The 27,590-nt window shown below is 39.9% G+C and overlaps 1 protein-coding gene across 10 annotated transcripts in view; it reads right to left on the bottom strand.

Moving 5' to 3' along the window:
• LOC112574047 (tyrosine-protein phosphatase Lar-like) overlaps positions 1-20,960 on the bottom strand; it is a 112,454-nt gene extending 91,494 nt beyond the window's left edge. For 6 of the 10 annotated variants that reach the window (XM_025254845.1, XM_025254856.1, XM_025254851.1 and 3 more), the window contains exons 1-2: positions 20,835-20,960; positions 4,742-4,994 (exon numbers count right to left, since the gene is read on the bottom strand). The gene's annotated coding sequence lies outside the window, so the exon portion shown is untranslated. Of the gene's footprint in view, positions 1-4,741; positions 4,995-12,790; positions 13,008-15,965; positions 16,106-16,316; positions 16,333-20,834 lie in introns of those variants that run through there. The other 4 variants (XM_025254849.1, XM_025254848.1, XM_025254847.1 and 1 more) reach the window with 4 other exon arrangements.
• Positions 20,961-27,590: the final 6,630 nt, after the last annotated feature.

Raw genomic sequence — 27,590 nt, 5'->3', positions numbered from 1 at the left:
TGGACTGCTTGCAGATGATTTTTTTTTCCAGTTACAAACCTGCTTCGTTTTAGTAATTAATCTGAAATGTGAATAAACCGGAACCTTTGTACACACTTGCCTCGTTTTAGTGGTTAACTTTGAAAAAAAATCTGTCTGCCAGCAGTCCAATAATACAAGCTCGAGATTTACTTCTAGCACTAGAACGTTTCTTGGGGGTCATGTTGACCATATTATTGGTATACTTACGTGTGTGTGAATCACGAGATCATCAACAGAAGCAGAGTATGTCTTTAATGCTTGAAATTAATGCACAAAGTGACACGGCTTTAGCACGGCGGCCTAATGCCCTGCACCAAAACAGAATTTTCTCAACAATATTGACTGACTCAAACGCTTGATGGAATCGGATCAGTTGAGGTGGCGAGGTACAATTGGACACCACACGCGCCAGCACAGTCTGGTGTTTTTATCATTTTAACGATGTTTTTTCGAAAATAAGAACGCGTTATGTTTGGGATCAACTTGTAAACGATCAATGTGTGTAGGGGTCAGTGAGACGTTTCCCTTAAACACTGGACTCTTATATTGTAGAGACCGGTAAGTCATCCACTCCACCGAGTTAGGGTTGGGGTTTTGTTTACTCCTCGTACAAAGTACGGTGCTAGCACCATCATTCCATCCTTTCTCATGTTACATGTATGGAAAGAAAGGGCGTTGCTCTGCTTGACAACACTTTCATCCAGATGTAGTTTTAGAACATTTTTGAAAATATGCATGATGACTGCAACATGCAAACTTCAACTATGTTTCTGAATGAGTCTACAATCAGAAAATAGCATGTTGCATGTAAGTGCAATCTTCATTTTTGACTGACTGAATATGATAAAGTAGCCTTATAGCACCACTGTAAAAAGCTCTCACCAGTCAGCTATAGCAAGGGAGCAGACCACCACCATCTGACTTGAGGAAGAAAAAGTGCACCACTTAATTCCTTCTGTCTTCAGCTTGATGACTTCTAATTATATTATGTCAGAGATGACTAATGCTCGTAAAAAAAGTAGAAAGTTTGTTCTGAATAAGCACTGAAAGTACTACTGCTCTTTAAACTGGGAAAGTGCTTCCAGTTCTGCCAAAAGCAGTAACTCACCAACTCCACAGTTACATCTGCTGCCCAACAGAGTAAGGACATTTTGTTTCACAAATAGGACATGAAAAGGTTGGTCAAAATAAGTTTTCCCTATAATTATATTAACATTCTGCATAACACAAGCACCGCACATCATTTCTGGTTATCTGTTCACATTTTAAAAAGTTCCTCAGATGTTCTTGAATGTCTCACAACTAAAGCAACAGTGCCCTCCCTATACTAGCTACAGTGAAATTTATCTCCTTTTCTAGATTTTATTTTAAAAATTTAACATTTTATTAATTTAGTATTAATTTAGTATAGTAATGTAAACATATCAATGTGTCTTCTTGAACTCTGTGGGCACTGTGTAGTGCAAGTGCTTGAGGGGGTATCTATGCATCCTCATGTGTTTTGGGGAACGTCTATGCATGCAGTCACCAGCAGAACTGATTTGTATTGATAGTGTACAATGTATGCAAGAAAGAGTGTGTGCGTGGGCACACATGCTTGTGTGTATTTGTATGCATAAGTGCATAACATGTTGGCCCAAGGAGAAAAATTAATTTTTTTCTCATTCATTTCATATTTTAGAATTACATATAGTAGAGCATATAGTGCTGTCTGAGTGTGTAAGATTGGTATTGGTCAAGCGGGGGTCATCATCAAGACATGTTCCTTGTTCAATGTCTCTTGGCACCATGTTCGGGTGCTTTAGTAAAGAGGTAGAAGTGACAGAGAAGGAGATTTTAATGTTCTACACGGAACATCAAGGTTTAACTTCTTGCCCATTCCCTATGCAAAGTTTTAGCATTGCTCTTCCCTCCTCCCTACCCATCTTCCCAAAAGAAATGACCACTGCAAAAAAGTGCACTGCAGCTTGAAAAGGAATGTCAAAGAGATGTAAAAGACAGATGATGAGTGTTATGACCCACCAATAATCTTTGCCCCAAACTAATCTGTAAAGCAGCGGTTCTCAACCTGTGGGGCGCCCCCCCCCCCTTTGTTTAGGCTTACAAGGGGGGCGCGAAGGTGGTCATTTTTTTAAAAGTTTCTTATATGGTATTAGTGAAATTAGCTTACATTGCTGGCTAAGGGGGGCGCGCGGACGTACCTTTGTTCGTCAAGGGGGGCGTCACAAGTAAAAGGCTGAGAACTGCTGCTGTAAAGTGTATAAAAAACTTGAGATTTCTTCGCAGGTCAATGCTGCTGCCTTTTTCTGAGACACCATCTTACTGCCTAATACTTGGTAACACATCAAAAGAAGTGCTAAACTACAGAAGGAAGGTTATGAGTTTTTTAAAAAGTTATGGAAAGCATTAGTCAGAAAATTCCTAAATTAAGGTGAAATATGCAACAGGTGGCTGTTAAGATGTTGTATGCACTAAGCACCTGTAATAAATATATGTTTACCTCAGCATACAAGTGGCATTTTGCACACCAGCACTACTTAATTTTGCTGTTTCTGTTCCATTATTTCATAAAGCCTATTATTTATTACCTTTACATTTAGATGTCTTGATATGGTATACTTGTATTTTTTACACAGAAGATTTGAAGAAGAGCAATCTCAAATTTCCCATGACTCACACCCCTTCTTCCTCTTCTTTTCCTCCTCTTTAATTAAGGAGAGACTGGCCACTGGGGTAGACAGCTGACCATTTCCAGACCTCTATAACAATCTTGTTCAATAGGTAGGACTGGAAAGAAATTAGCAGAAAAGGGGATTTTGCATGCTAGAGGGTCTCTCCTTAAAATATCAAGTTCTTTTCTAAGTCTATGTGACAGGAAATAAAGATAGCAAAATCTTAAACTCTTGATCATTTAAAAATGCTTCACAGTGGCCTTTTTTCCCATTTTTGTCTTGGCATGAAGCATTCAGATTTCCTTTAGAGATGGCACATCAATTGCCCAAAAGATACTGTCATCAGGTCATGTCATCTAGATGAGACAGCGGACAGTTAGAGGAATATAAAGAACAGCTTTCACTCAGAGCTTCTACTTAACTCAGTGAATCAGTTATTTGAACATGTACATATTCTTTCACTCTATTCTTGTTCCATGCCATTTTGTTATGTAAAAGTTCCAAAAACAAATTAGTCTGGAAATACAACTACAGCAGAGGAGTGTACTTCAGTTTCTTTTGACTCATCATATCTTTTTTTTGTTTTTTCTATTTTTTCTAGTGTTATTTTCTTGAGAGGATACTGCTACATGTGTGCAACATGGAAGTAATCTGTATGTGCACACAAAACAAATAATCCTTATATAAATATATATTTCTCCACTTTTGCAGATGTTCTCAACATTGAATAAACAAGTGAAGCAGGTAATTCCCAAAACTCTGTTGATTTCAGAACCATGTACTAGAGAAATTGATAATTATGCTGCTATTATACCAGATGATTGGCTTAAGACCATCTCTCTCTGTGGTGGGGGATGGTAAATGCATAAAAGAGAGCAAGAGAGGGGTGGGAGGGGAATCTATAGAAGCAAACCTAATTATACTATGCCATTTGCTTAAAATGACTGGCTTAAAAAATTCCCTCTTTCTGGGCTCAAGTTTCACACCATTTCTCTGGCTGTCACTTGGCCCTGAGCAAAGGGGAAGTATTACTGGCCTGCTTGACACATCCTATGAATATTCATGGACCCAGCACACAGGCCAGGAATGGCTGCCTAAGTGACTGGAATTGTGAGAATATAATTTACAGATTATAGAAGTGTATCTAGAGTAGAGATCCAGACAGGGCCTTAGCACTTTTAAACAAAGCCACTTCCATTTGCAGTTAACAGGTTTTTATCACTGTTAGCCCAACTATGGTGGGCTCAGATATTCTATCATTGTTAGCCCACTTAAATCAGCTTGGAGCAAAATTTCACCTGCTGATCATGGCTATAAAATGTCTGCCTCTGTGTCTGCTCAACTCTACACACATCATGATACAAAAAAAAATCTGTATATAAAAAGGTAAGCGTCCTTCCATAATCTTAGGGTCCTATGATCCTCACATTTTGGCAGGCCAGCATTTGTGAGGGCGGTGTTTATCTCTGCTTCACCTAAGACAACCTTCTATGCCAGTGGTTCTTAACTTTGTTAGAGGTACTGAACCCACCAGTTTCATATCCACATTCACCGAACCTTTCTTAAGTGTCATCACGAATTTACATAATCAGTCGGGTGTGTCTTGACCTCCGTGGCGGAGGCTCCGCCAAACCCCTAAGACCGACTCACCGAACCCCTAGGGTTTGATAGAACCCCGGTTAAGAACCACTGCTTTATGCAGTCAGGTACCCAATCAAGCAGCTGGTTCAAATGAGAAAGTGTGCCACACAGGTATAGAACCAGCTTTTGTTTCAGATTTGGGATTCCTACACAGTTGTTCTAATCATTAGGCCATCGATTTTATCATCCCACCAGTAAATATACCAAATCATAACATTCCCACAAAGACATGCAACTAAAAGTCTGTTCCTGCATCCTATGGTAGTATTGTAATCCTTTGCTGAAACAATTTATATAAAAAAATAGTAGTATTGTAAGCCTTTGCTCAAACAATTTATATAAAAAATACCATCTTGTGAAAATAAAATTAAAAAAATTATTAAATTTCCACAATTTTCAAGACTTACCACTGACATTTCAATGAAGTCCAATTTGTATCACCATATCCAGTAGATCTGTGCTGCTTATTATGTTGCAGGAAATGGAGGTCTTATAACTGAGCGCTAATAACAATATTCCAGCAAATACAAGCAGAATGAATGTTAGGCCTCTCACACAAATCAATACTCTCCAGCTGAATTGTGGGCACAGGTGTTAGAAGGCTACTCCATGGGGTATCCCTGGGCCCAACAAGCCAACATTCATCCTCTTCAGCACCAGCTGCAATAAAAAAAGAAACTTCAATAATTCTCATTAGTTTACCATATTTCTTTTTTTATGCTCTATTGATAAAGCAGCAATAAAAATTATGGTATGCATCATATACTACACAACTGTCAAGGTATAAATAGTTACTGTAAGTTATCAAAATTACTAAATATCTTTTTACTTCAAAACTTCCTAAAGATCCATTCCCATAGATCTTATCTTCTAAATTACAATAAAGCTCTTTATGAAGCTTGTTATTTTGTATCCCAGCATGATGCTCCTTTCAGAAAATGGGTGCAATAAAGTATCATTTCTTGGTTCATACTGCACAATTTTAGAGAACCACCTCCCTTCTTTCTGTGATGAGTTACATGTGTCTTAGGACAATAAGTTCATGTAAAAATCGTAAAGTTAACTGTGACCTAGAAGAACACACCCAGCCATCAAATTATATACAAGACACAGATTTACTGTATTCATTCAACACACATTGAAATATTCATTTTTTTCATCATGAATAGAATCTTCTGTGATGGTTGACAGTTTTTTTTTAATGTTGGTAGTAACTTCTTTGACCCCAAGCTTTCCCTTTCCATCAAGTCAAATAGAATAAGAAATGTGATCCATCATCAGGCACAAAATGATGGGGCACTCACTGCTCCTCTCTCCCCACAATAAAGTGAATGAATCTGAGCTACTAGCTTTGCATGCACACATTAAGCTCTCCTTTGGCTACTTGTATTTGGACCAATTTATATGAATTCTGTTTTTTGTTGTAGCTTTTAATATTGCATAAGCAGGAAAGAATACTTTTTGATTTCTAGACAAACTAAACAGTTGTTGGTATAACAACTTCTGAGCTGCACATTTCAGTTCTTTACCTGTGCAAAACACTATTACTGACAACCATCAAAAGAAATAGAGAAAGTCAAAATTATGAACATTTCAAGAAAACTTCAAGGTAACCTGACCCAGTCTCTGTTGAATCAGGGGAAAAACCTGAGACAAGCATGCAATAATTCTTTATAAAAGAGACAAGTGTTTTAATGGATTTTTTTTCTCCTAAAAAAACATAGAATCAAGAGTTTCAGCCTTACACATTTTCACAGTGCTTTCTTGGTAAAGAATTTCTTGTGACCTTAATTATGCTTCTGGCCTGGCAAAAGAGGAAAGCAAAACTATCAAAACCTCACTACAGCAGAAAGCTAAGAAAGACAATGTAACCAAACTGTCATTTTAGACACTTAAAAATGGTCTGTGTCCATCCCAGCTTTCATTAGATACACACATACAAAGTCTTGGAGCATATCACAAAAGTTGCTGCCATTTGTGCTGGAAAAAAATTTCAGTCTAGAGAAGCTGCTTCCTGACAAGATTCTATGCACCAACCCACCTAGACAGTTGTCTTCAAACATTTAGTCATTCATTTACAATAATATGAGAATACCTTGTGCAGACCAGCAAATAAGTGCACTGCAACACGAACACTTGAGAAATTAGAAGTATATACCGACCTTAAAAACAGACGCTGTATGTTTAAAATGACAAAAACGTGTCTAATAAAATTGATGAATGAAAATCTGCAGACCATGGATACAATTTACACTCTACAGCAGAAAGTGTCATCAGTTTCTGAAAAAGCTCAGAACTCAAGTCAGCGGCATGGACTGCTTGTATCGGCTCCTCAAATAACATGGCTGATCACTGTTGATGGCCTTCTAACCTATTCCCAGGCACGTTCAAGCCCCTCCCTAACTGGGAAAAACACAGTGGCAGCAAGATCAATAAGTACATGTGAAAAACTATTCCACTCCCGCTACCTGGCAACCGCGCCTCCAACCTTATCTAAGTCTGCCAGCGTCCAATTGAATGAGGTCTCAGACTAAGTCTGTAACATTTGCCCCGGCAGGTACAGGTCTCGGCCGCTAACCTCCTCTCAGGCAAAGACAATGTAGCAGCAATCAGTACACATCCTTGGCCAGGCCCTCCAGCAAATCAATTCTCGCCCCAATCCAGGCTGGCGCTGAAGCATTCCACGGTTAGACACGATTGATTTTCCCTGTTTCCGCTCAATGGGGGCACATTAAGCCTCAATGGGACTCGTTGCTACCACATTCATTATAGCTGCCAACTTCTTACTTGAGCGCTGCTGCTTTTGTTGCTGCAACTTTCACAGTTTGAGATGAAATAATCAGCTACGTATGGTCCACACCAATGCTCTCACACATCCAACTCACTATGCTGGCAACTTCTTCATCTGGCCACTGGGACATTCTCTGTGTTGCTCCCATAAAATGCATTTGACTGCAAAATCTAGTATGGTACAGCAGTGCTTCTTCCGTCTGTAACACGTTGATCGGGAGAAGGGTAATGGGGAAAAGTGTCAATCCCCACTGACATGACCAGAATTTCCAGGATTCCGCCCTCGCCAGTGCCATCTGGAGTCTGTTGTTCCTGAGCTGATAGGACCATAATCTGCAGGCTGGTGAGAAGCGCGAATGTTCGGCGTGCCCTCTTCCCCAGTGAGTGAATGCTGTTCTGCACATAACCTTCTCAATGAGGTGTGATCAGTAATTTATTGACATGGGTTTGCATGGGCTACCGGTCAGAGATAAAGACACTGTGGTCAAAAGAAACTAATACGCACTTTTGTGCTTCAGCCACAATCATTTGAATCCCAACTGAAGATTTGGACTGCAATGAAAAAATTGTGTGTGTTGCGGAGGGTGGTGGAGAGCAACTAAGCCTGCATCACGCCAAGCCAGCCCTGTAAACAGATGCCACATGCTGAGAATGAACAGCGTGCCCAAAACGAGTGCTGAACCCACGACAGCCAACCTTCACTGCATCGGTGACAGGCGCTAACCGGAAAAGGCGGAGAACGCAAAGCAGCAGTCGGCTCCCGAACTGTATGTGTGCTCATGATCACCAATACACCTATGATTGTATTACAGACCTCAGAGATGTGACCTCGGGTGAAAATATTTAATATTTTGCGTGCACATAGCAGTCGAGAAGAACATAACCTGGCTAGGCCAAACACAGCGCTAGACAGTTACAAAAAGTAAACAGAATAATTCATTTGATACTCAATTTCCCTTTAACATTTCTCAATTTCATTTCAAGACCTACTTTAAACTAATCAAATCTTTTTGACGTTTGCCTACTGATACTTGGAATCAAAGAAAAACATTTAATCAAATAAACACCTCAAAATGACTGCACATGCCGTCGTATTAATGTCCTACGCGCCTCCCACTTCCCCCAACCACGATACGCAATCTACGTGCATAGAAATACCCTTCACTCGCCTGTCCCTTCAAATATGTACAAAGAAAAACGTCTCACTAGTCCCTTTTCCCTGCAAAACACGATCTGTGAATACGAAATATTTCACCAAGTTGCCGGTCCCTGAAAAACGAAAACTGTGCATACAAAATACTTTCCCCGACTCTTGGACCTGCAGAACGCGATCTGTGCATACAAATTACTCCTCCCAACTTGTCTCTGTAAAAGGCGATCTGTGCATACTTTAGACTCAACCTGTCCCCGCAAGTATAACATAGGAGTATATCATCAGCATCATCACCTACATGACTTTAAAGTAAACCCCCAATAGTCAAAGCAAACAATGTGCTTCAGCACGTTCAGAAATGGAACAGGACTGGCTAGTATGTTAACACTTACTTCTACTGCATACTTATAAGCCTACAGCATACTGGGGACCTCCAAGGTGTATCTAATGCGTGTAGGGGTGGGGGTGGAGAATGAGGATATGTCAATAAGCATGGTTTAACTGCTGGCCTTAAGGATGATTTGCAGACAATCAGATATCCCAGTGTAACTTGAATACTCTGCAACTTTTGTTATTGCAGGAAAATAAAAGCCATTAAAATACTGGATGTAGTAAACAGTTTCACATTCCATAAAATGCACATTTAAATTTTATACTCAAACAACAAGAAACAACCTCAGCATCCATGTTACTGGCTGTGTTGTGTAGAGGCGCACTGGGTTACTGAGGTTTCCCATGGAAATACAACCTGAATCATCCTTAAAATTACAGATGCTATAAAGAGTGAACTAATCTACAAACTTTTCAAATTATGTGATTTAATTTTTATGTCCATAAATACTGTTTGCATAAGGCCAAGACAAAACCAGACAGAATTCTGAAGGTTAATCTTGGCTTGAACTTGTTCAAGAAAAAAAACCAATTGTTGGAGACAGTAGGCAGCAGACATGAAATGAGTGAAGTCAATAAAATTTGACCAGAATATCTACACCATAAAGTCTACTTCTTTTGACAGGACTGGTGCAAACATTGCGCATGACTTAAACATTTATACACAACATATCTCTATCAAACTTTGCTACTATATTCAATACTGTTCACTGACCTAAAAATGCATTTAAATTTAGAAACAAAAATGCTATTAACATATCAATATATGTTGACGGAAGGACTAAAATCAATTAAGGAGGATTAGCAACATTTTTGAAAGAAAAACTTAACATACCAATACATTTTGACTGAAAGACTGGACTCAAATAAATAAGATATAATTATCTGGAAAACACAGGTTAAACTTTAAAAAGGCGCTTTCATCAGTCGTGTCATCAAATTAAAGCTGGATATGATGCGAAAATTTTGACTTCAAATTAAACTTTTATCTATTTTCTAATATTAACAAAAAAAAAATGCTAAAAAACGAATGCTGTTAACATATATGCATATGCAAGCATGCACTCTCACACTTACAGATGCATGTAGGCATGATTGGACATGAATGTAACCGTTAAGGCCAGCTGTTGGAAAACTGAAATTTATAAACATCAGGTTCCTAGGATTGTTTTCACCCACAACTTTGATACATGTATGTTTTTTGTATTTAACGTGTACTGTTTGGTGTTATAGCTTTGAAACTGAAAACAAAGATAATATAAAACTGTCCTTTAAAAACGTTTCTTACAGCATTTCATTTCTTGTATACCACCTCCATGCAGGGATATATGCTAACTTCTGACCCACTCAAAACTGATCAATCCCTTGAACTCAGCAATGCAACTTTGACATCGAAAGAAGGGCTAGCAATGTCATGACCTGTTGCATAATGATGAGTGCACCCTAGTTTTTGTGAACTTAAGAAGCAATTAACAGCCTCCTATGAAAGACCCCAAGAATAACAAGCAAATTTTTGCATATTACAGGTTTCTAGCAACATATATTTTGGTTATTAAGCAAGCAGTCTGATTTGAAATGGTATTTGATCTCTCTCATTATTTGAAAGCCTTATTATCTTATAATGAACTAAAGATTCATATGAATTTTGATAAGCACCCGTCACTTACTTTCCTGATGCCTTTATAATGATTTAAAAAATGTTTTCTATTTATGGTTGGAAGACTGATACAATCTGACCAACTTATAAATTCCAATATTTCCTGTTAATAAATGTGTATGTAGTAAAATAACTCTGCAACATTACACCTTCCTGCGCAGGTGACAGACGCTGCCGCACAACAAATCACTCTGCCCAACCTGGCTGGTTTTTTTATCGAACGCCTGCTAAACACGAACCACCCTACCCCTACACCTTTCACATGACGGCCAGCTGGAGAAAAGCGCATGCCCCGAGACGAGATGTGACACCAGGACATACCAGTGATGACACGGTGCTCCAGGACGTAACAAATCTCATTGCAGTGATGATGATAATGCTCCTTTACCTGCGAGCCGGCCCCGCCCCACCCTCCACATCAACATGTGTAACGCGACGATGAAACACATACATCTTATTCGCGAAAAGACAACGAAATCACATTCTTCTATATTCTAGAACTTTCAACGCGAACTCTGCACTTGAGCGACGTTGTTTGCTCGCGTTGCATGTCAGCTTTGTCTAGTCCTCGTCACAACCATTCTCTGGCAATCTAGCTGTGTGATTACTAGCACAACACACCCTAAGGTTGGTGGGTGACCGGTCATCGTTCATTTGACTTGACACCAATACACCCTTGTGGTACGAACCCGTTGTGACACTAAAAAAAGGCACGTTAGTCGTACACTTATTCATGCACATGACGCCGTTTCAGATGCCCAGCCAGTCACCACATCGAGGCAACTCAGTTTCTGCGTAAGAGAAATGTAAGAGAGTAGAAGACAGAAAACTCATTGTGCTAGACTTGGCGCCGCTGGGTTCTCCAAACTCTTCCCCAACCTAGCTTGTTGTCCTTAAGCATCTCTGAAGTAATGCAAACATTTAGCTATATCCATAAGAAACGTCCTTGGCTGATACTGAAGCCTACACACTAATGCTTTTTTTTTTTGTTTGTTTCACAGCACATTAGTGTACATCGCCAGACAACGTAACTGCGTAAAACAAAACCTAACAAAGTTGGACAGATTGACAACAGCGCTAAGTGCCGTGTCCCAGACTCCTTGTAGGAGAAAAGCATGAGCGCGAGCATGCAGCTTGGCTCAAACGATCTCTTTCCAACTCCTGCAGTGCACATTTTATGTCCCGCATTCACCAGACATAAGTTGCTGTTAGGATTAGAGCCTGCATCACTGATGTTAGTGAGAGGGGGGGGGGTGTCTATTTGCAAAATGAGTGGGTGTTCCCCTTGGAAAGTTTCGCCAAAGATGTGGGGTTATCCATTGTAATACCAGCATATCTAATAAGAAATTACAACTACTCCATAACATTAAAAAAAAAATCAACTCATCACATTTGACAAATACTAAGCTTTACATTATATACAACGCTTGGATTTGCATCACCATCACTATCGTCACTGAATCAGAATTGGTCTTGTTCCTCTCTAGCTGGCCTGTAAAAGTTACCATAAGGACTACTGATTAAGTGCATTGGGTACCTGGTTTTTCTAGAAAAGGTTGCTACTGGGGAATCACACTGGACTGAAATGTGTGTGATTTTAACTGGAAACAAGTATTCTTATTAACCAGACATGTTGAAACCACACAATACATTCTTGCCATCACATCCACTTCACAATTTTGTTCTTTTGTTGTTAATACTATATGATTAACTTCATTTCTCTGTGTTCCATCTACTGTAGGACAAATACTGAAAAGGCCACATGTATATAATTAGAATGACTATGAGTAAAAAAAATGTGTATGCAAATTTGCCTACCTTCAGCTACAAATAGTTCTCCTAAGGAGTATGCTCTTAGCGCTTAAGAAAACAAAACATGGACAGCATACAAGGGACAGGAAAACAAACAAATAACATATGAACTATAAAAGAATAAAAAACTGTGCTAAATGAAGAATAAAATCAAATACAGAAAACACAAAGAGGAACCAAATAAAAAGAACAAGAGCTGAGAGTTAACATGATATTGCAAAAGGAAGGGTGTGTAAAAGGACCAGCATTACGGGAAAGGTTGTTAGGAGTTATGTTTATGGAAGAGGTGTGTTTTCAGTGCACATTTAAAGGATTCAATAGTGGGTAGGTGGCGGATATGGAATGGAAGCAAGTTCCTTTGTTTTGCTGCACAAGAAAATATTTTGAAATTAAAAAAAAAATATATCGACATAGTTTGCGTGTCAAGCATTGAGCGCCTGCCCTTGTATAAGCTTGATTTTGTGCTATATAAACTGCACATTACTACTATTACTAATCTAAAATGATTGATACAATTATATAAAATTATACTTATAAAAGACTCTTTGTATCCTTCATTAAACTGAGTGGTTTAAATGAAGAAAATTACCAGACTGATCTTGAACATGACAGAAACCTAACAGCAATCTCAATACAAGTTAACCAAATACTCACATTTAACTTTGCTCTTTGACCTGATTAAAAGCACCAAACCCATGCTCTAGCAATACTTCCAAACTTCCCCCTTTCATTGTGAGGAATGTAGACAGGGGTCACAAGCCTGTAAACTGGTAAGAAATCCAAACGTGCCAGAGGCTTAAGTTTCCAGTTGAAAATCTGAAGGAGTTTGCGAATGAGATTCTGCGCAGATACCATTGGGGACTGGAGCGCCTGAGCAGCACTGTGCCGGTAACGTGCCCGCCACACTGTGATGGCATGTCTGGAAGGCTGCCCGCGAAGCGAACAGTACTACAGCAGCGGTGCCAGATGTGTATACGCCGGCAACCGTTGGGACGTGCTGCACGACACGCTAGTTGCCGAATGTACAGCAAATGCACTGACAGTCCACTAAACCTGCCGTCCCCTCCTCTGGATCTTCACAAAAGTAATCAAAGAATTTTACTCAAGCCGCTTTCACCAACATTGCTTCTGTTGTTGTCATGGATACCACATTATCTCTATCTCCTTTCCCTGACTTTGAAGGAGGCTGATTCAATTTGTATCAATTAATGCATCCACACTGTGACACCATCTGCTGAGCAATTACACAGTTCCTCTATATCCTGTTGTTCGGAGGGGCTCCCACTGAACTGAGTATTTGTAGAGCAAATGGTTTCCAGGGATTTTTACCTTTACTTCAGGGATTGTTTGATCGCAAAGGATTTTGCATTTTACTTTTTACTGTGCAGATTGCTTGCTGTTAGGGACCAGTATTTTCAACGGGTTAAATTCCAGTTCCTTCACCCATCCACTCTCTCTACAGATACAGATAAACAAATGCATAACATGTTCTCTTTCTCACAAACACACACACTCTGCACTTGCTCACTTTTCTGTAATACGTTTAGTCTTAATGAATTGATTTGTATGTACAGAAAGCTGATTACATACCTTAGCTCGTTTTTCATTAGCCTGCAGGTACTATGACCTAATGAAATACAGCTAGTGAACACATTACCTGATTAAAAAAAGGTTTAAGGGACTTAACACTTCAGAAACAAAACAACTTGCAAGCAATTGATGTTTTATCAAATAAGGAAAAAACCTGCAGTATTAAACTTACTAGATTTGCAAAAAGAAACTATTGAACAAATGTCCCCAAAATAATCTCAAAATTGTTTGACAAAATGCAGAGATGCATCTTTCTGAAATATTTCTTTCATAACTAAGTTCATGTGATGGAAACCGCATTTCCACTATTAAATCTGACAAAAATACAGTATTAAAATAATATGAACAGTATTATCAACTTGAATAATTTTTTGAATCAATTCGTCTTTATGAATGGAAATAAAATATTCTCAATAATAAGCAAACAGGTTACTGAGATTATAAAGTATCTCAGCTCAATTACTAATTACAAATTTTAATTAAGTAGAAATCAAATCTGTAAAACTATTGATTCTGCAATGATGAGTATCAAAACATCTGTTAATAGGTGAAATAAATGGAATTCTTTTAATGTAAGAGACTTAACAGCATCTAAATATATTTTGAGATAATTTCTGAGAAAATATTCATTTTTTATGTCATTATTTCTACACTAATGCAAACTGTATTACTGTCCCTGGTTGGTAAGTAAGCTCTTCACTTATACTTTCTTTAATATGGATGATCCTATCTTTCCTATTGTAAAATTCGTATAAGCATCTTCCCACTTACCTGCTTGTTACACAGTTAAACTAGTATTTAAAATGTTAAGAATACCTTACAGCAGTGCTTAAGTGTACTTTCACAATAATAAGTTTCTAGCTGCTTGGTTTTTGGTGAAGAAAACTACAGAATGTAAAAAATTAAAAACTGCTGAATAAACTCTGGGGCTACAAATGATGGCTGGAAATTTCAAATCACACAGGCAACCCATACATCTAAGTGGAAAAAAAAACCCCAACAAAACAAATTGCAGCCATCCATCCATTCTGTGAAAGTGCATAAAATTTAGTAGTAAACTATGTAAACGGTCTTGACCACATTAACACAAGACAGAGTGTTCCAGACCACTTGCCTAGAACATAAAGGCACCTATTGAAAGGATATGCAGTGGCCGTAATGACATAGAACTACTTACATGATTCACCGAGCACATCATTCTGGCCGTCAGCTCTCAACCACAAGGAAAAAAAAAAAAAGGCATGATACTGATAAAAGCAAGCACATACTGAGCATAGTAATACCCTATGATTGATTGATCAACCGTGCGGTCTCACTAGCTACAATCCCAGCAGCAGAGGCAAGCTGAGAACGGCGGCACTAGACGTGAGTTGACTCGACAGACCAAGATCAAAAGCTGCCTTTACTGCTTTCTCCCCTAGAACAGTCCATCACGACCGACGTCAGGACAAGAATAAGAGCTGTTCAAATCTCATCTCTGAGCCTTTGGTTCTGCACAGCAATGCCAAACTGCTACATTTGACTAGGATACGACTGGAAAATATTCTAAAATTCTAGAAATCTTGGCACGACATGTACAGGCTATAGTGTGCAAATCATTACCGATACTTGCATTTAAAGTTTTCATGCTTTAATTTAGCAAGGGCATAGTTCTACATTCAATTATATTTCTTTAATTAATTATTGCATATCTGACATTAGCTTGTCTAAAACTGATAATGGCTTCATAAATTATTTTGTTAAAAAAATGCACAATTAAAAATTACAATTAAAAATACAAAAGTTATCTTTTTTAGTCACTAAATCTTAGGGCAATTCTAGTTAATAAGATACATTCTTTGCCTTTGCTAGCAATGCCCTCTCATGAAGGAGACTCTTGAAACAAATTTCAATATCTTCAGGCATCCTTTCTGGGGGCAAGAAATTCATGTCTGCGCTTTCCACTTGAACAGCCAATACAGGCCAGCCCTGCCAGGCAGAAAATGGTGGCCAGGCATCCACGCAAGAAAACAATAATTATCAAATAGAGCTTATTCTTGATAAAGATGAAGCTGTCCAACAATACATGCTCTTGCTCCTTGCATCACTGTAAAAGCAAATGTCTATGAAAAAGAGCAAACAAAAAGACTGCCAATAAAGATGTGTCACTTTCTGAAAGACTGTGAATAACTTTACCTGGAACAAATCAATTTTAAAGCATACAGAACTCTATCAATGCCATCTTTGTTAAAGTTATTACCTCTCTTTCCTTCAGAGATGAAAAGATCATCTTTGGAAGAAAAAGCTGGTAAAACGAAATCACCAAGTACTTGCAGTCCTCTAAAAATCTTGACCGCCAGCTGGAACTATGAGCTCATCTTCACACGAACCCAATCAACATAATGCCTGTAGATCCTTGGTCCACCGTCCCGCACACCCCATAACAGCCTTTACCATCAGCCTACACACGCTTTTTACTCAAAGACGAAACGATTTCCTTTGTCCTCTATCTCATGACAATTTTCACCACTTGTTTCACCCTGCATGATAAATATCACAACCAATGACAAAAGGAAAGGCCAAATTTGAAGAGAGAATGTAGAAAACTTACTGTAGAGTGCCGCTTGCAGAAGATACTGGCAACCCAACGATTGGCGGGCGGCCGCTACTGACAGCGCTGCGGCAGGCCTTACCAAAATCAATAGGAAAAGAGGTTTGTTGATTCGCTCAGTCTTCTTTCACAACCATTACTTTCTCTATTACCCGCCTTGCCCTAGGCTTATGCATTAGCCTGCCATTCTTTTTATGAACACTATAACAGCAAAATATCTTTAAAATAATTAATTTCAAAAACCTGTTGAGTTCATGAAGAATGAAAAGTAGCTGATGTCAGATGCATTTTAATAATTCTTGCAGGTACATAAGAGCTTTGGGCACTGCATAAAAAGAACTCTTAAAAAAAAAATCCAGTGGTCTATGATGAGGTCACTCTTTTAATGTTTATGCTTTACAATGAAAACAAAACACAAAAGAACAAAGATGGCAAGCCCTTAGGACTAAAATTATACTTTTACATGTCACATGATCTTGCTACCAGAAACACATATCACTCCCCCAACCTCATCCTCACAACAAGGGAACAAACTTGAAGCTCCATCCTACAAGTGACAGGCTATACTATAAACCGATGTGGGTCACCTGTATCATCTAGGCCAACAGCAGGGGAAACTTCCTCACCTCTCCACAATAGGCCATCTACTGTTCTCTACAACATGAGAATTTCTGTGCAAGAGAACAGATCAATAATGGATACTGCCCTGTTCTGCCTCTACATTTTGCACTCAGCACAGGTGAGATGAATTTATGCTTATTTTAGCAGGATGCTAATGGATTTACCCAACTGGTATGAAGCTACAATAGCTAAGACAGTAGAATCAACCTCACAATATCATATAGGACTACAATGGAATCTATCTTGAGAACTTTTTTCCTGTAGTACTTAATCATTTCAAGAGATTTATCCATATGTAACATACAGCAACTGCAGTAAAACACTGCCCAGTAGAATTATGTGAAATGCCAGAGAAGTAATGTCTTATAACAACAGTGATACAAATGAAGTGTAAAAAAGGCACAGATCCAGTCATTTCCTTCTATTGCTGCATTCTCTGTGTATGTGAATGCCAAAACACATAATGGCAAAAACTCCTAACGTTTACTCCTAACTGTGTGTTAAATGTCCGTATGAGAATGTATGCCTGCCCTTGTGAGCGAAGACAAATTTCTGTCCAGGGTCTCCTGGACAGACAATAAAGTCTGTTTTGATCTTGATTTTTGATTTTGAAGAAGGAATGCAGGATTAAACCCATGTGGTAAAGCTTAATACAAGACATGATTTCCCCAAATCTGGGGACCATTCCCCTTTAGTTCTCAAGATTTGCAGAAAGAGGTATATAACACTAATGTCAGGATTGTAGGTGGATACATTTATGTTGTGAAGAGCTCAGCACGGGCTCTATGTTAGGCATATTTGTGCACTAAAGTGTTCATAATTTCGACCTTGTTCTGTACATGACAACATTTGTAGGCATGTATCTTGAGAATGGAATTAAGGTAATCCATCCAAATCCAGGGAAATAGTACTTAATCATTAGAAAATAATGCATACCCCACTAGTATGAGTAGTGATAACCAAAACTAAAATGTCTTCACTTTCAAAGCCAGATGCCATAGTGTGGACTCATGATCTAAAATTTTCTTCTTCTAGGTTGGAAGAGGGCACGAATTATGTTAATGTAAAATTTCACTGAATGTTATAAAGGAAGCACAGTGAAGTTTTGTCATTTTAGAAAGAAATTTACACTTTAGATCACTCTTAAAACAGATGGTAATGGCCCAGAATATCACCAATACATCTCTTGCTTCTTATCTTCCCTGTTTCAACAGCACTTGACACCCTCACAGCAGTTACTGTGCTCCCTGGCCAATATTGTGCAGAAACTTGTTCAGGAAGCTGTTTGCAAACTATAACACTATCAACATGGCCAGAAACAAAGATGAATAAAAACTAATGTTTTATGACATTCTTCAATCTGTCCAACAAATCCTATGTAGCCGTAAATGACCTGTCAGCACTGCTCTTCAGGCCCATTAAAGAAAGTGAAGTATTCACCAGCTGCCCACCATAACAAGAAAAATGATTAACACACATGTTCTGGCTATTAACTATAGATGACATGCAACCTTTGCAAGCTGACATAGTAGCAGTAATATCTCTCAGTCAATAGACCAGGTGGAGTATGATAACCTGTTTTTGATTCTGCTGCTGATTTAGCATTTTACAAAGGAAATAAAGAATACCCTAACAAAGAGTATTGGCAATGTTAATGTCATCACAAAATAATCTCTATTTACCCATCACAAAAATCCAAAAAATGGGACCTATAATGTTCCATAAAGTGACCTGCAAAACTCCTATGCATTCTAAAATCCCCTAAGCAGAGATGAAAAGAATATTCCATTTGGCAAGAAACCGGCATAGACTTGCATTGAATCTCATTTCAACAACACCCACACACCACAATTTGCCTTATTCACAAGAAATTTACATAAAAGTAAATTCAGAAATTGTGTTGTTGAATTCCTCCACCTTTTGACATATGATACGTACAGCAGTTTACAAAGAGTTCAGATATTTTTCGGTTTGCATTTCTCATTTCTTATAACACCTGCACACAGCATCTCATTTGTTCAACTAATAATATACTAGCCAGTGAAAAGTATTTTTCAAATATTACATGACTGATTCATTATTGTAATGGATTTTTACATATATATAGTTTGACATTAAGATGAAGAAACACGAAAGTCCATTAGTATGCATTTTCCAGTGTTAGTATTTATTGTTAGGGTTGTGTCACAAGGTCATACATTCTTGCCAAGACATCCTGAAGAACAAAACCTGATAGAAGAAATATTAAGATTTTTAAAAAAATCCACAAGCTGGAAGGCTAATCCCAAGAGCAACTCAAAAGATTGCAAGGAATCAGAAATAAAAGCAGGCAAGGGACAATAGAAGAAGTTCCTGACATTACTATCCTCTCCTATCACATCAGCTCTTCCACTAACCACTAACAAAATCACTAATCTGGATGACTGGGTTAACTCTGAAGAAGTAAATATAAAGGGTCTTAATAGTCCTGCTGTCATATAGTGAATGAATGTCAGTAAAAATAGTGAACCATGTCAGGTGTAGCACATGGATAGAGGAACCCATCTCTCTTCTTTTATCATCTTTTAGTAAATTAGGTACCTATATCTGGTGAGTCAGGAAGGAGAGTTCTCCAGTCACAGGGATAATTAAACCTATAATAAATCTTCGGCTCTTCAGCCATGCCCACTTGCCCCCAGTCTTTGATGTTCTCTTCCCCTTTTGTGCTTTCATGCATGTACAATTTTTTTGCATACTAAATTAACTAGATAACTAGATGTGATCTTTAAAATCATTAGGATCTTATCATCTTTCACTAAAATCAATATAAGATTTACATTCAATCTATAATTAGGAAAAGACCACAAAATCTGATCAATGCTCTTAGTTACAGCACAATTATAACAATGTCAGTCACTTTAACACATTTTAACATATTAACACATTTATTATAATTTAGTACCATAACATGATAGTCTCATGCTTCATTTGATAAATCCATGAATAACTTAAGATTTACAGAGCTAAATTTTGCGCACTTTTTGGTGACAAGTGCTTACACAACTATTTCATTAAATTTCAATTTATGTTGAACTATCACGAACCATATTACAGTAACAAACTAGAGCAGCCACACAGTGCCTACTATTAAAAATACAATATCTAATGCCATCCAAAAAAACTGTCCATTTTCAAAAGACAATAGATATTTCTTTACAGAAATAAGATCTCTGCTAGATACAAGTAGTTGTACTTTGTGTTTTTCTAGTCTCATGCTCACTAGTCCCTTCTTTTCTTGTAAACAAACATTGCCTCTCCCCGAATAAAAACTAAGAAAGACTAAAGCAACTTAAAGGAAAAGCTGGGTGGAGGTGTGTGGATTATGAAGCTAACAACGCTCGGAAGGCTTAGATTTTAACCATATAATTATTTCTTTAGGGGGAGCTGCCCAAAACCCGCTGGCGTGATGTTTTTGCAATCCTCGAGGAGTAACAAGGAATAAACTAACACTATTCCTTTATAGAAATTACTTGTTCTAAATCCTTAAGTCTACTGAACGTTTCAATTCATAGAGAGGGTGCACAGTTAATAAACATTTCAAGACTCAAGACTTATTGTTCTTGCTCGATAGTAGCATGGCTCAAGCACAGTGGACAAATGCAGAATAGAGACAAACTTCTAATATATCCTAAATGCATTTTCAGAATGTAACCTCCTTCAAAGCGGCATTAAATTATGTTGAATAATGAACTTAAAAGCAAATATAACGATATCAAATCCCCCAGGTGTCCATGTTTCGTGATGACTTGAAGTCTAACATGACACTTCACCTGCACGATCGAGAAAACACTACTAATTTATAAAGAAAATAAAGCATCCAGGTTAAATCTTGTCGGGTTAAACGTTATAAAAACTTACCTTTAATGGCTTTTAAAACAAACTCCAGAAAATAAAAAAATGATGTAAGTTATACAAGCTTTAGATGTCCTCTTTGCTTTCTTCGTACCTAAGCACCAAATGAATTGTGGGACTGCCCTTTCTTTACGACTCCTCACCTGGAGAGCACAGGTAAGCGTTGTCGTCAGAGCCTGGGATTAGTATATAAAAATGTTAGGTTTAATTCTAGTTAATATTCAAGAATACGTTCAGTGCTCTTCCCCTTCCTCGTAATGTTCTTAGAAACAATGAGTCATGAATGAGTGTCAAATATATATTAAACTTCTCAAGTTTTTTAGACATACTTCATTTTATTAGCATGTACTTGCTTACTACGAGGTTGTAGCCTTTGACACTGTTCAAATTCGGTCATCACTGCCGCATTATACATATCGTTCTCTCTGCCTTCAAAAATCCCAACCAATTTGACAGTTTTTATTTGTGACATACAGAACACCTATCACATGGCCAGCAAATTTAATCTTTTCTCTGAAATTGTTTGGTGGTCTCGAGGACCCCCCCTCCCCAATTCTCAAACAAAAAAACAAAAAAAAAAATAAAAAGAGAGAGAGAAATTCACTCATTCAAAATACACCGATCAATTCACTGTCTTCTCTCACTTAAATTTAGTCACTCACGCATGGACGCACGCATGTGCAACATATAAAGTCGCTATCATCAGATGAAAAAATGGGATCAGCATTGCAAATTGTGTTCATGAGGACCTGTCATTATACGCGTTGTTCCCATATTCTGGGAATAAGATTGCCTGAAAAGATCTATAGCAGTATCCTGTGGAAAAGAACCAACCAAAATGCCACTACCCAAGACATCAAAAAGAGCAAATGGGGCTGGATAGGACACACCCTGCGCAAACCACCTGACACCGTTGCCAGGCAGGCACTTGACTGGAACCCTCAGGGGAAGAGGAGAGTTGGAAGACCAAAGCTTGGAAAAGAATAGGATGTAAGAACCACATGGACCCAACTGAAGGAGTTGGGGGGAGGGGACTGCCCAAAACCGGGTTCGCTGACGAGGCGTTGTTGTGGCCCTATGCTCCTCGAGGAGTAACAAGGAATAAACAAAACAAACACATGCATTGTTTTATTCCCGCAAACTTTATATATAGTTTGTGCAAAACAGTATAGAACTAAAATTTCAGAGCTACATAGTTTGTGTTTTTCTAGAATTTTACTTTATGTTCTCTATTTTTATTTATACATCAAGTATGTAACACCAACCTTTTCCCACCTCCTACCTCGAAAAATTTAATTTGCATAACTGCAAGCTTCTAATCTGCTGCTGCGCTTTCATTTAGCACCCCACACGGTCTCTGGATATTGCTTTCTTCGTGTGCGAATGTCTGTTCAAGAACAAACCAGTACCTGAAGTTGTTCTACATACAGCACTTAATGCGGTGCCTTGACGACTGTAGTGGTGATGATGACAACCACATCAGTTATCACATCGCAAAGCAAATTGGTGTCGAAGAAGAAAGCAGCAGATGGGCTGCTTGTCATGAAGCTGGCAACTTATACTAGAGAGAGTTTGCAGTGCTGCCAAGCTACATGACACTAAGGACTTTAAGCACAGTCCTGGACGGCCAGCAGCAGGCTGCAGGCCAGAGAAGAGAGCTTGTACCATAATGCTGCTGGTGCATGTTCAACGCTGGTCATTCCATTACCGAGCACCAGGAAAATAATGCTATCTAATGCATGTGCTTATTCAACAGACAACCTTCAATGCCTTTTAATTTTTTATCTGTTTTTGGTATCGTTTTCTTTCGATTAAAGAAACGTATCACGAATAATTCTTTGACATTTGGTGAATTTGAAAAAAATGGCATTAAAAGTGTGAAATGCGTCACATTAGTAACTAAGTAAAAATGAAAAGCGCAATCTGCAGTTCCTTCCTAACATCGTCCTTGGGCTCGAATGGCGTGCATCGCAGTTGGGATTTGCATTGCCTGTTTCCGGGATCTCAGCTCATTAACCATTTCCGCTTTTATCGCTTTTTTAAGACAAGCTATCCCCCCTTCTTTATTAGCTCTTAAAATTAATAAAGCAAAGAGTCATGTCCGTTAAAGTAACAGAAAGAGACATTGGCCAATGAAAAAAAAAACCACACACACACGTCAGTTAATATTGACGCAGGTAAACACTCAGTCATACAAAGGTTGATTTGTTCTTGTTGATTAGTCTTCCATCCAACGCTTTTTTATCTGCTGTCTACGCAAGCCTTCAAGTGACAGTAACATGTTACATAAGCATGTCTGTAACAGGTGCCGTACGTCCGGAGCATTTGATAGGTAAAATTCAGAAACTGGAGATGCGGGTACCAATGTAGCATTAGGTACAGGTAGGAGACAAATAGGAGATCCGGGTACCTTTACAGCAATGTTTCCACATTCCTGCCATGGAGAGGTTTAAGCAGGCGGACCGCCTGGTTGGAGGCGGGGGGTTAATGGCTGTGCGAGGCCGGGCAACTATTGAGTGGTGCTAATGGCGTATGAATGCAGTGTGGGATGTAGGAGGACCGAACACAACCGTTTGTATCGATTCCCGCCCGCACCATCGAGTTTAGCACATGCCACTCGGCCATCGTGTGCACGTGCACGCGCGCACACACACACCTCCACTGTCTCCCTAGCCTCTGCTCCCGTATGTGTTTTTACAGATGACTCGGTTTGCAGGTCTCACAAAGCGCACATCACTACCATCGGGTCTGGCTTGTAACACAACTGTACCGCGTGCACTTGCGCAACTAGGATTCGATTGGAACAACACTCCCATCCCTTCTTGTATCTGCCTACACAGCGGAACGTCGAGTAGGCGATGACAGCCGCTCGTATTTACCGCACACAAATCCCATTGACTTCAAAACAAGAAGAAAAAAAAATGGACAAGTGCTTCGGAAAATCGCGGTTCAACGATTAATTTCTCGGAGTCTTTGCGCTCGTGACGTATTACCTCTAGAGAACCTTCTATGAGCACTTCTGCTGTCACGACGTCGATGCGCTGCTCACCGAGTACAGAGAGAGGTCGCACACTGCACCTCAGTATTCCGCTCATTGGAGTCATGGGCCATACCTCAGTACTTGTTTATTAAGTATATAGTGGCATTGGTCACTTTAATGTATCCGTTGCTCTTTGAATACATAGCTATATCGACATCTCATTGCGTTAATTATAACCGGTTTTTGTTGCATTGTGGCTTTACTCCGGTTTTGTGTCCACGCGCTGGTAGTGACAAGTTGTAGAAAGTGTTGCAGAAAAAAAACCTAATGTCTGAATGCGGAGGAACTTAAGAGGAATAGTGGACAAGATTTAATGGCAGCTTCATTACAGCCTTCACACGCGTCATTTACAGACTTCGTTCTGCATCCCACACGCGGTGATCTTCAAACTATGTTCTGCCACTGCAGTCTACAGACAGGGGAGTAGGCTGTAGTACTGGTTGCTCAGCCACCAGGCAAAGAAGTGGTTGCTTGTATATAAATATCACTGGACTGGGCTAGTGTCTTTGGTGCTTTGTATGTAGAGGAGGGTATAGGTGAATGAGTGCGCTAGGCTGCGTTCACACCAGCACAAGCACACGTCCACACGCAGGCGAGGCGGGGAGGGCGGGTGAGACAGTGTGAAAGGGGCGGGGACGGCGGACTCGACTATGTGGTGATCAATGCCACGAGTGACGTCATTCAGGCGTTGCTAGTTGCAAAATTAATGGTTTGGCCTACTCTCCTGGTGCTCTCTTGTGCCTACGGTAACATATGCCTACAATGACCATTTGCACGAATCAGCTGCTCTGACATTCTATACTCTGGGAATGTCTCGTTACATAGTTTGACTCCGAATACTGTGATCTGTGACTCCCTAGTTCTAATAGTATGAATCCAATATGCTGAACTTCGAATGTTTTGGACGCTTAAAGCTGTGTGCAATATTGCCGTGTGGTAGTGCTGAGCAGCACTTAGTAACTAAACACTGCGTGATGCAACAATCGCATTATCTATGCCAATTCTGGCTCTCGATCTAGCTACTGTTGCATTCTCCTTTACTCCTTCTATGACCTGGAACATCCATGGTGGAAGAGTTCAACCAAGATGTAGCTACGAATTTGTTTCTCGTGTCTAGGAGAATACGATAAAACGAAATGGTATGACAAGAAGATGAAGTCACATTTGTGTGAGAAATTTGCGCTGTACTTAAAAGGTCAGATTGCTGTGGACATTTTGCACTGAACAGATGTTGTGATGGAACGTGACACTCTAGCCCAGTGGTTTTTAACCGGGGTTCCGCGACGGAGGTCAAGACACATCCGCAATTCGTGATGACACTAAAGAAGGGTTCGGTGAATGTGCATATGAAACTTGTGGGTTCGGTACCTCAAACAAGGTTAAGAACCACTGCTCTAGCCTATTAGGTAAGCGGTGCCTTATCACTGTGGTGACTCCTAAGTACTACCTGAGACTTTTGCCACCTTGCTGTTAGGTCCAGAAACGCAGCAGTTCGTGCCACTGGCAGACTCACGGTCATTAGAACACCTAAAAATACGTCGGTCATTTTGTGCACAAGCCCCAAGAACTTGTGGCCTCCATATGTCTTCGCCTAACTGGCTAGAGGGGATTAGCTTTGTTTGAAGTTTTGTGTGCAATATTGACCTGTGCGTCTATAAAGCAATTTCATGTAATCCTGGATTTAATGTTGTACCTGTGCCATTTTTCTTCTTTCCTACACCATTTCTACTGTCACGTCAGCGCCATCTTGCCATAACTTACATTTTACATCTGTGCATCAGCAGTGTCAACTTCAGACTGATTCCTTTTCTGCAATTGCTCCAGAAAGTTTGGTGTTTGAGCTGTCACTGCAAGCTTCGTGCACAGTTAACGCAGGTCTGATAGGCTAACATTGTGTAACTCTCTGAAACTAGTTTGTGACCGTTAGCGTGATGCTCTTACAAGAGTTGTCATCATGGAACCATATTTCTGTCTGCAAAGTTTTCTTTTTTGATAGGCGCACGACTTTCGATGCGAGTCTATTTTCTTCATCAGACGCCATCTTCTACTCAGGTCAACATGACACAAGAGGGTGCTGTATGGCTGTTAAATCATTACGTTAGTGATCATTGGAGGAGATACTCTCGTTGATTACACTAGGTCTACGCTGAGTTTTTCCTTATGACTGAATCGGGGCTTGCACGTCTCTCTTGTAGGTCTTGCACTGGTCTGCACACGATCTTAAAATTGTCGTCAAGCCAACGGGCTTAGGTTTCAAACGATAAGCAAGAGGAATCAGTTATTCCTTCCCTTTAGGCGGTGAGTTGGGTGATAGCCGATGGGTACAACTTGTATTCTTCAAAAGAAACGTTACTACGTGAGAAACATAATCTCTTATCATCGTCATCCTCACCCTTGTCATTACTCTCACCCTTCCACTGCCACGTCCTACCCCCTCCCACTCGAACCCACGCAACTGCAATATCAGTCACGTAAGGGTAGCTGGAGAGCTTTGCGCCTGAACATCATGACGCTACTGACAGGTCGACAGAGGTGGACAGAGATAGACATTTGCACAAATTCCGGTGACTGGAACATGGAGGTCTCGCCGTGACGCACGGCAGACAGGAGACCAAGACCTGAGATTTGATCGGCACGCAGAGAGCAAGGGTGCGGCGCAGTGCAGCGGACGGCTGGCAGCAAGCGTCTCACGGCCCGCTACGCCGATAATCTGCTTTATCGGCCAGGCGCGTCGATTGTATCGAGGGCTGTAGCCCGCCTGACCCCTAGGTGGGAGGAGAAAATGAAGCGTACACCGTTTTCTTCGCTGATACTCTGCCTCTTGACCTGATGGATACTGACACATGTCGTCGCGGGACGTAAGTGTAACACTTGATGGCTACAGGAGCCCTTGGTGCTGTCATAAAAAGGTGGACCCTACTGGATAGTTTTGAACATTGCAGAAATCTATGAAATCAATAACAAGACTTGGGGCAGGGTGTCAGCTGAGAAGCCCTGTGCGCGACGTGGCTCTGCATGTAACCGAGGACTAGAGAAGGAAGTGCCGCCACAAGTACCAGGTGGAGGCAAGAATCGCGTTTTATACAATTTCCCCTGAGACGTCCCGCTGGCTGCCAAGAACGCGGAGAATTTCTGGCCGCCTAGAATATGGAGAATACTGACCGTGCTGGCTGACCCAGAGCATGGACAATGCTGGTAGTACACAGAGTACTGCCTGTCTCTGTGATTAATGCGGAAATACATAATTTTTGTTCTTGACAACAGAGACTTCTGAAGGGGGGAGGGGGACTGCAATTGGATTACTGTGGTGTCTCTCCATGAAGATTTTCCATGTTTTTTGCAAGACATGTCATATCCGACAGGTTGTGAGGGGTAAAGGATATCACTTATCTATAGGGTAGGTTTTTGTGAGGATGGTGCCTTCCTCTCTAACCCTCTGAGAATTATCACCTGGATAAGCTGGGAAAAGTACCATTCACCTCATAGATAACAAATCGGTGCGCGCGTGTGCGCCTGTTCTACCTCTGACATGTCTTGATAGCCCCTACCCCACACCTGAATGCACACACATTCGCACTTCGGTCTCTGGCAGGCGCACACCTGGCGTTCGTTGAAGTTGATCTTTGGACACTTCTGCAGCTTGATGTCTACAGTCGTTTAGCATAGGGATTACTAACCCTAACCCAGGCTTGACAGATGGTAAATAAAGAAAATGGATTACC

This window comes from Pomacea canaliculata, linkage group LG10, assembly GCF_003073045.1.
Source record: "Pomacea canaliculata isolate SZHN2017 linkage group LG10, ASM307304v1, whole genome shotgun sequence".
Classification (NCBI taxonomy): domain Eukaryota; kingdom Metazoa; phylum Mollusca; class Gastropoda; order Architaenioglossa; family Ampullariidae; genus Pomacea; species Pomacea canaliculata.
The sequence above is the reverse complement of the archived record's forward strand: the minus strand, read 5'-3'. Positions and strand labels throughout refer to the sequence as shown.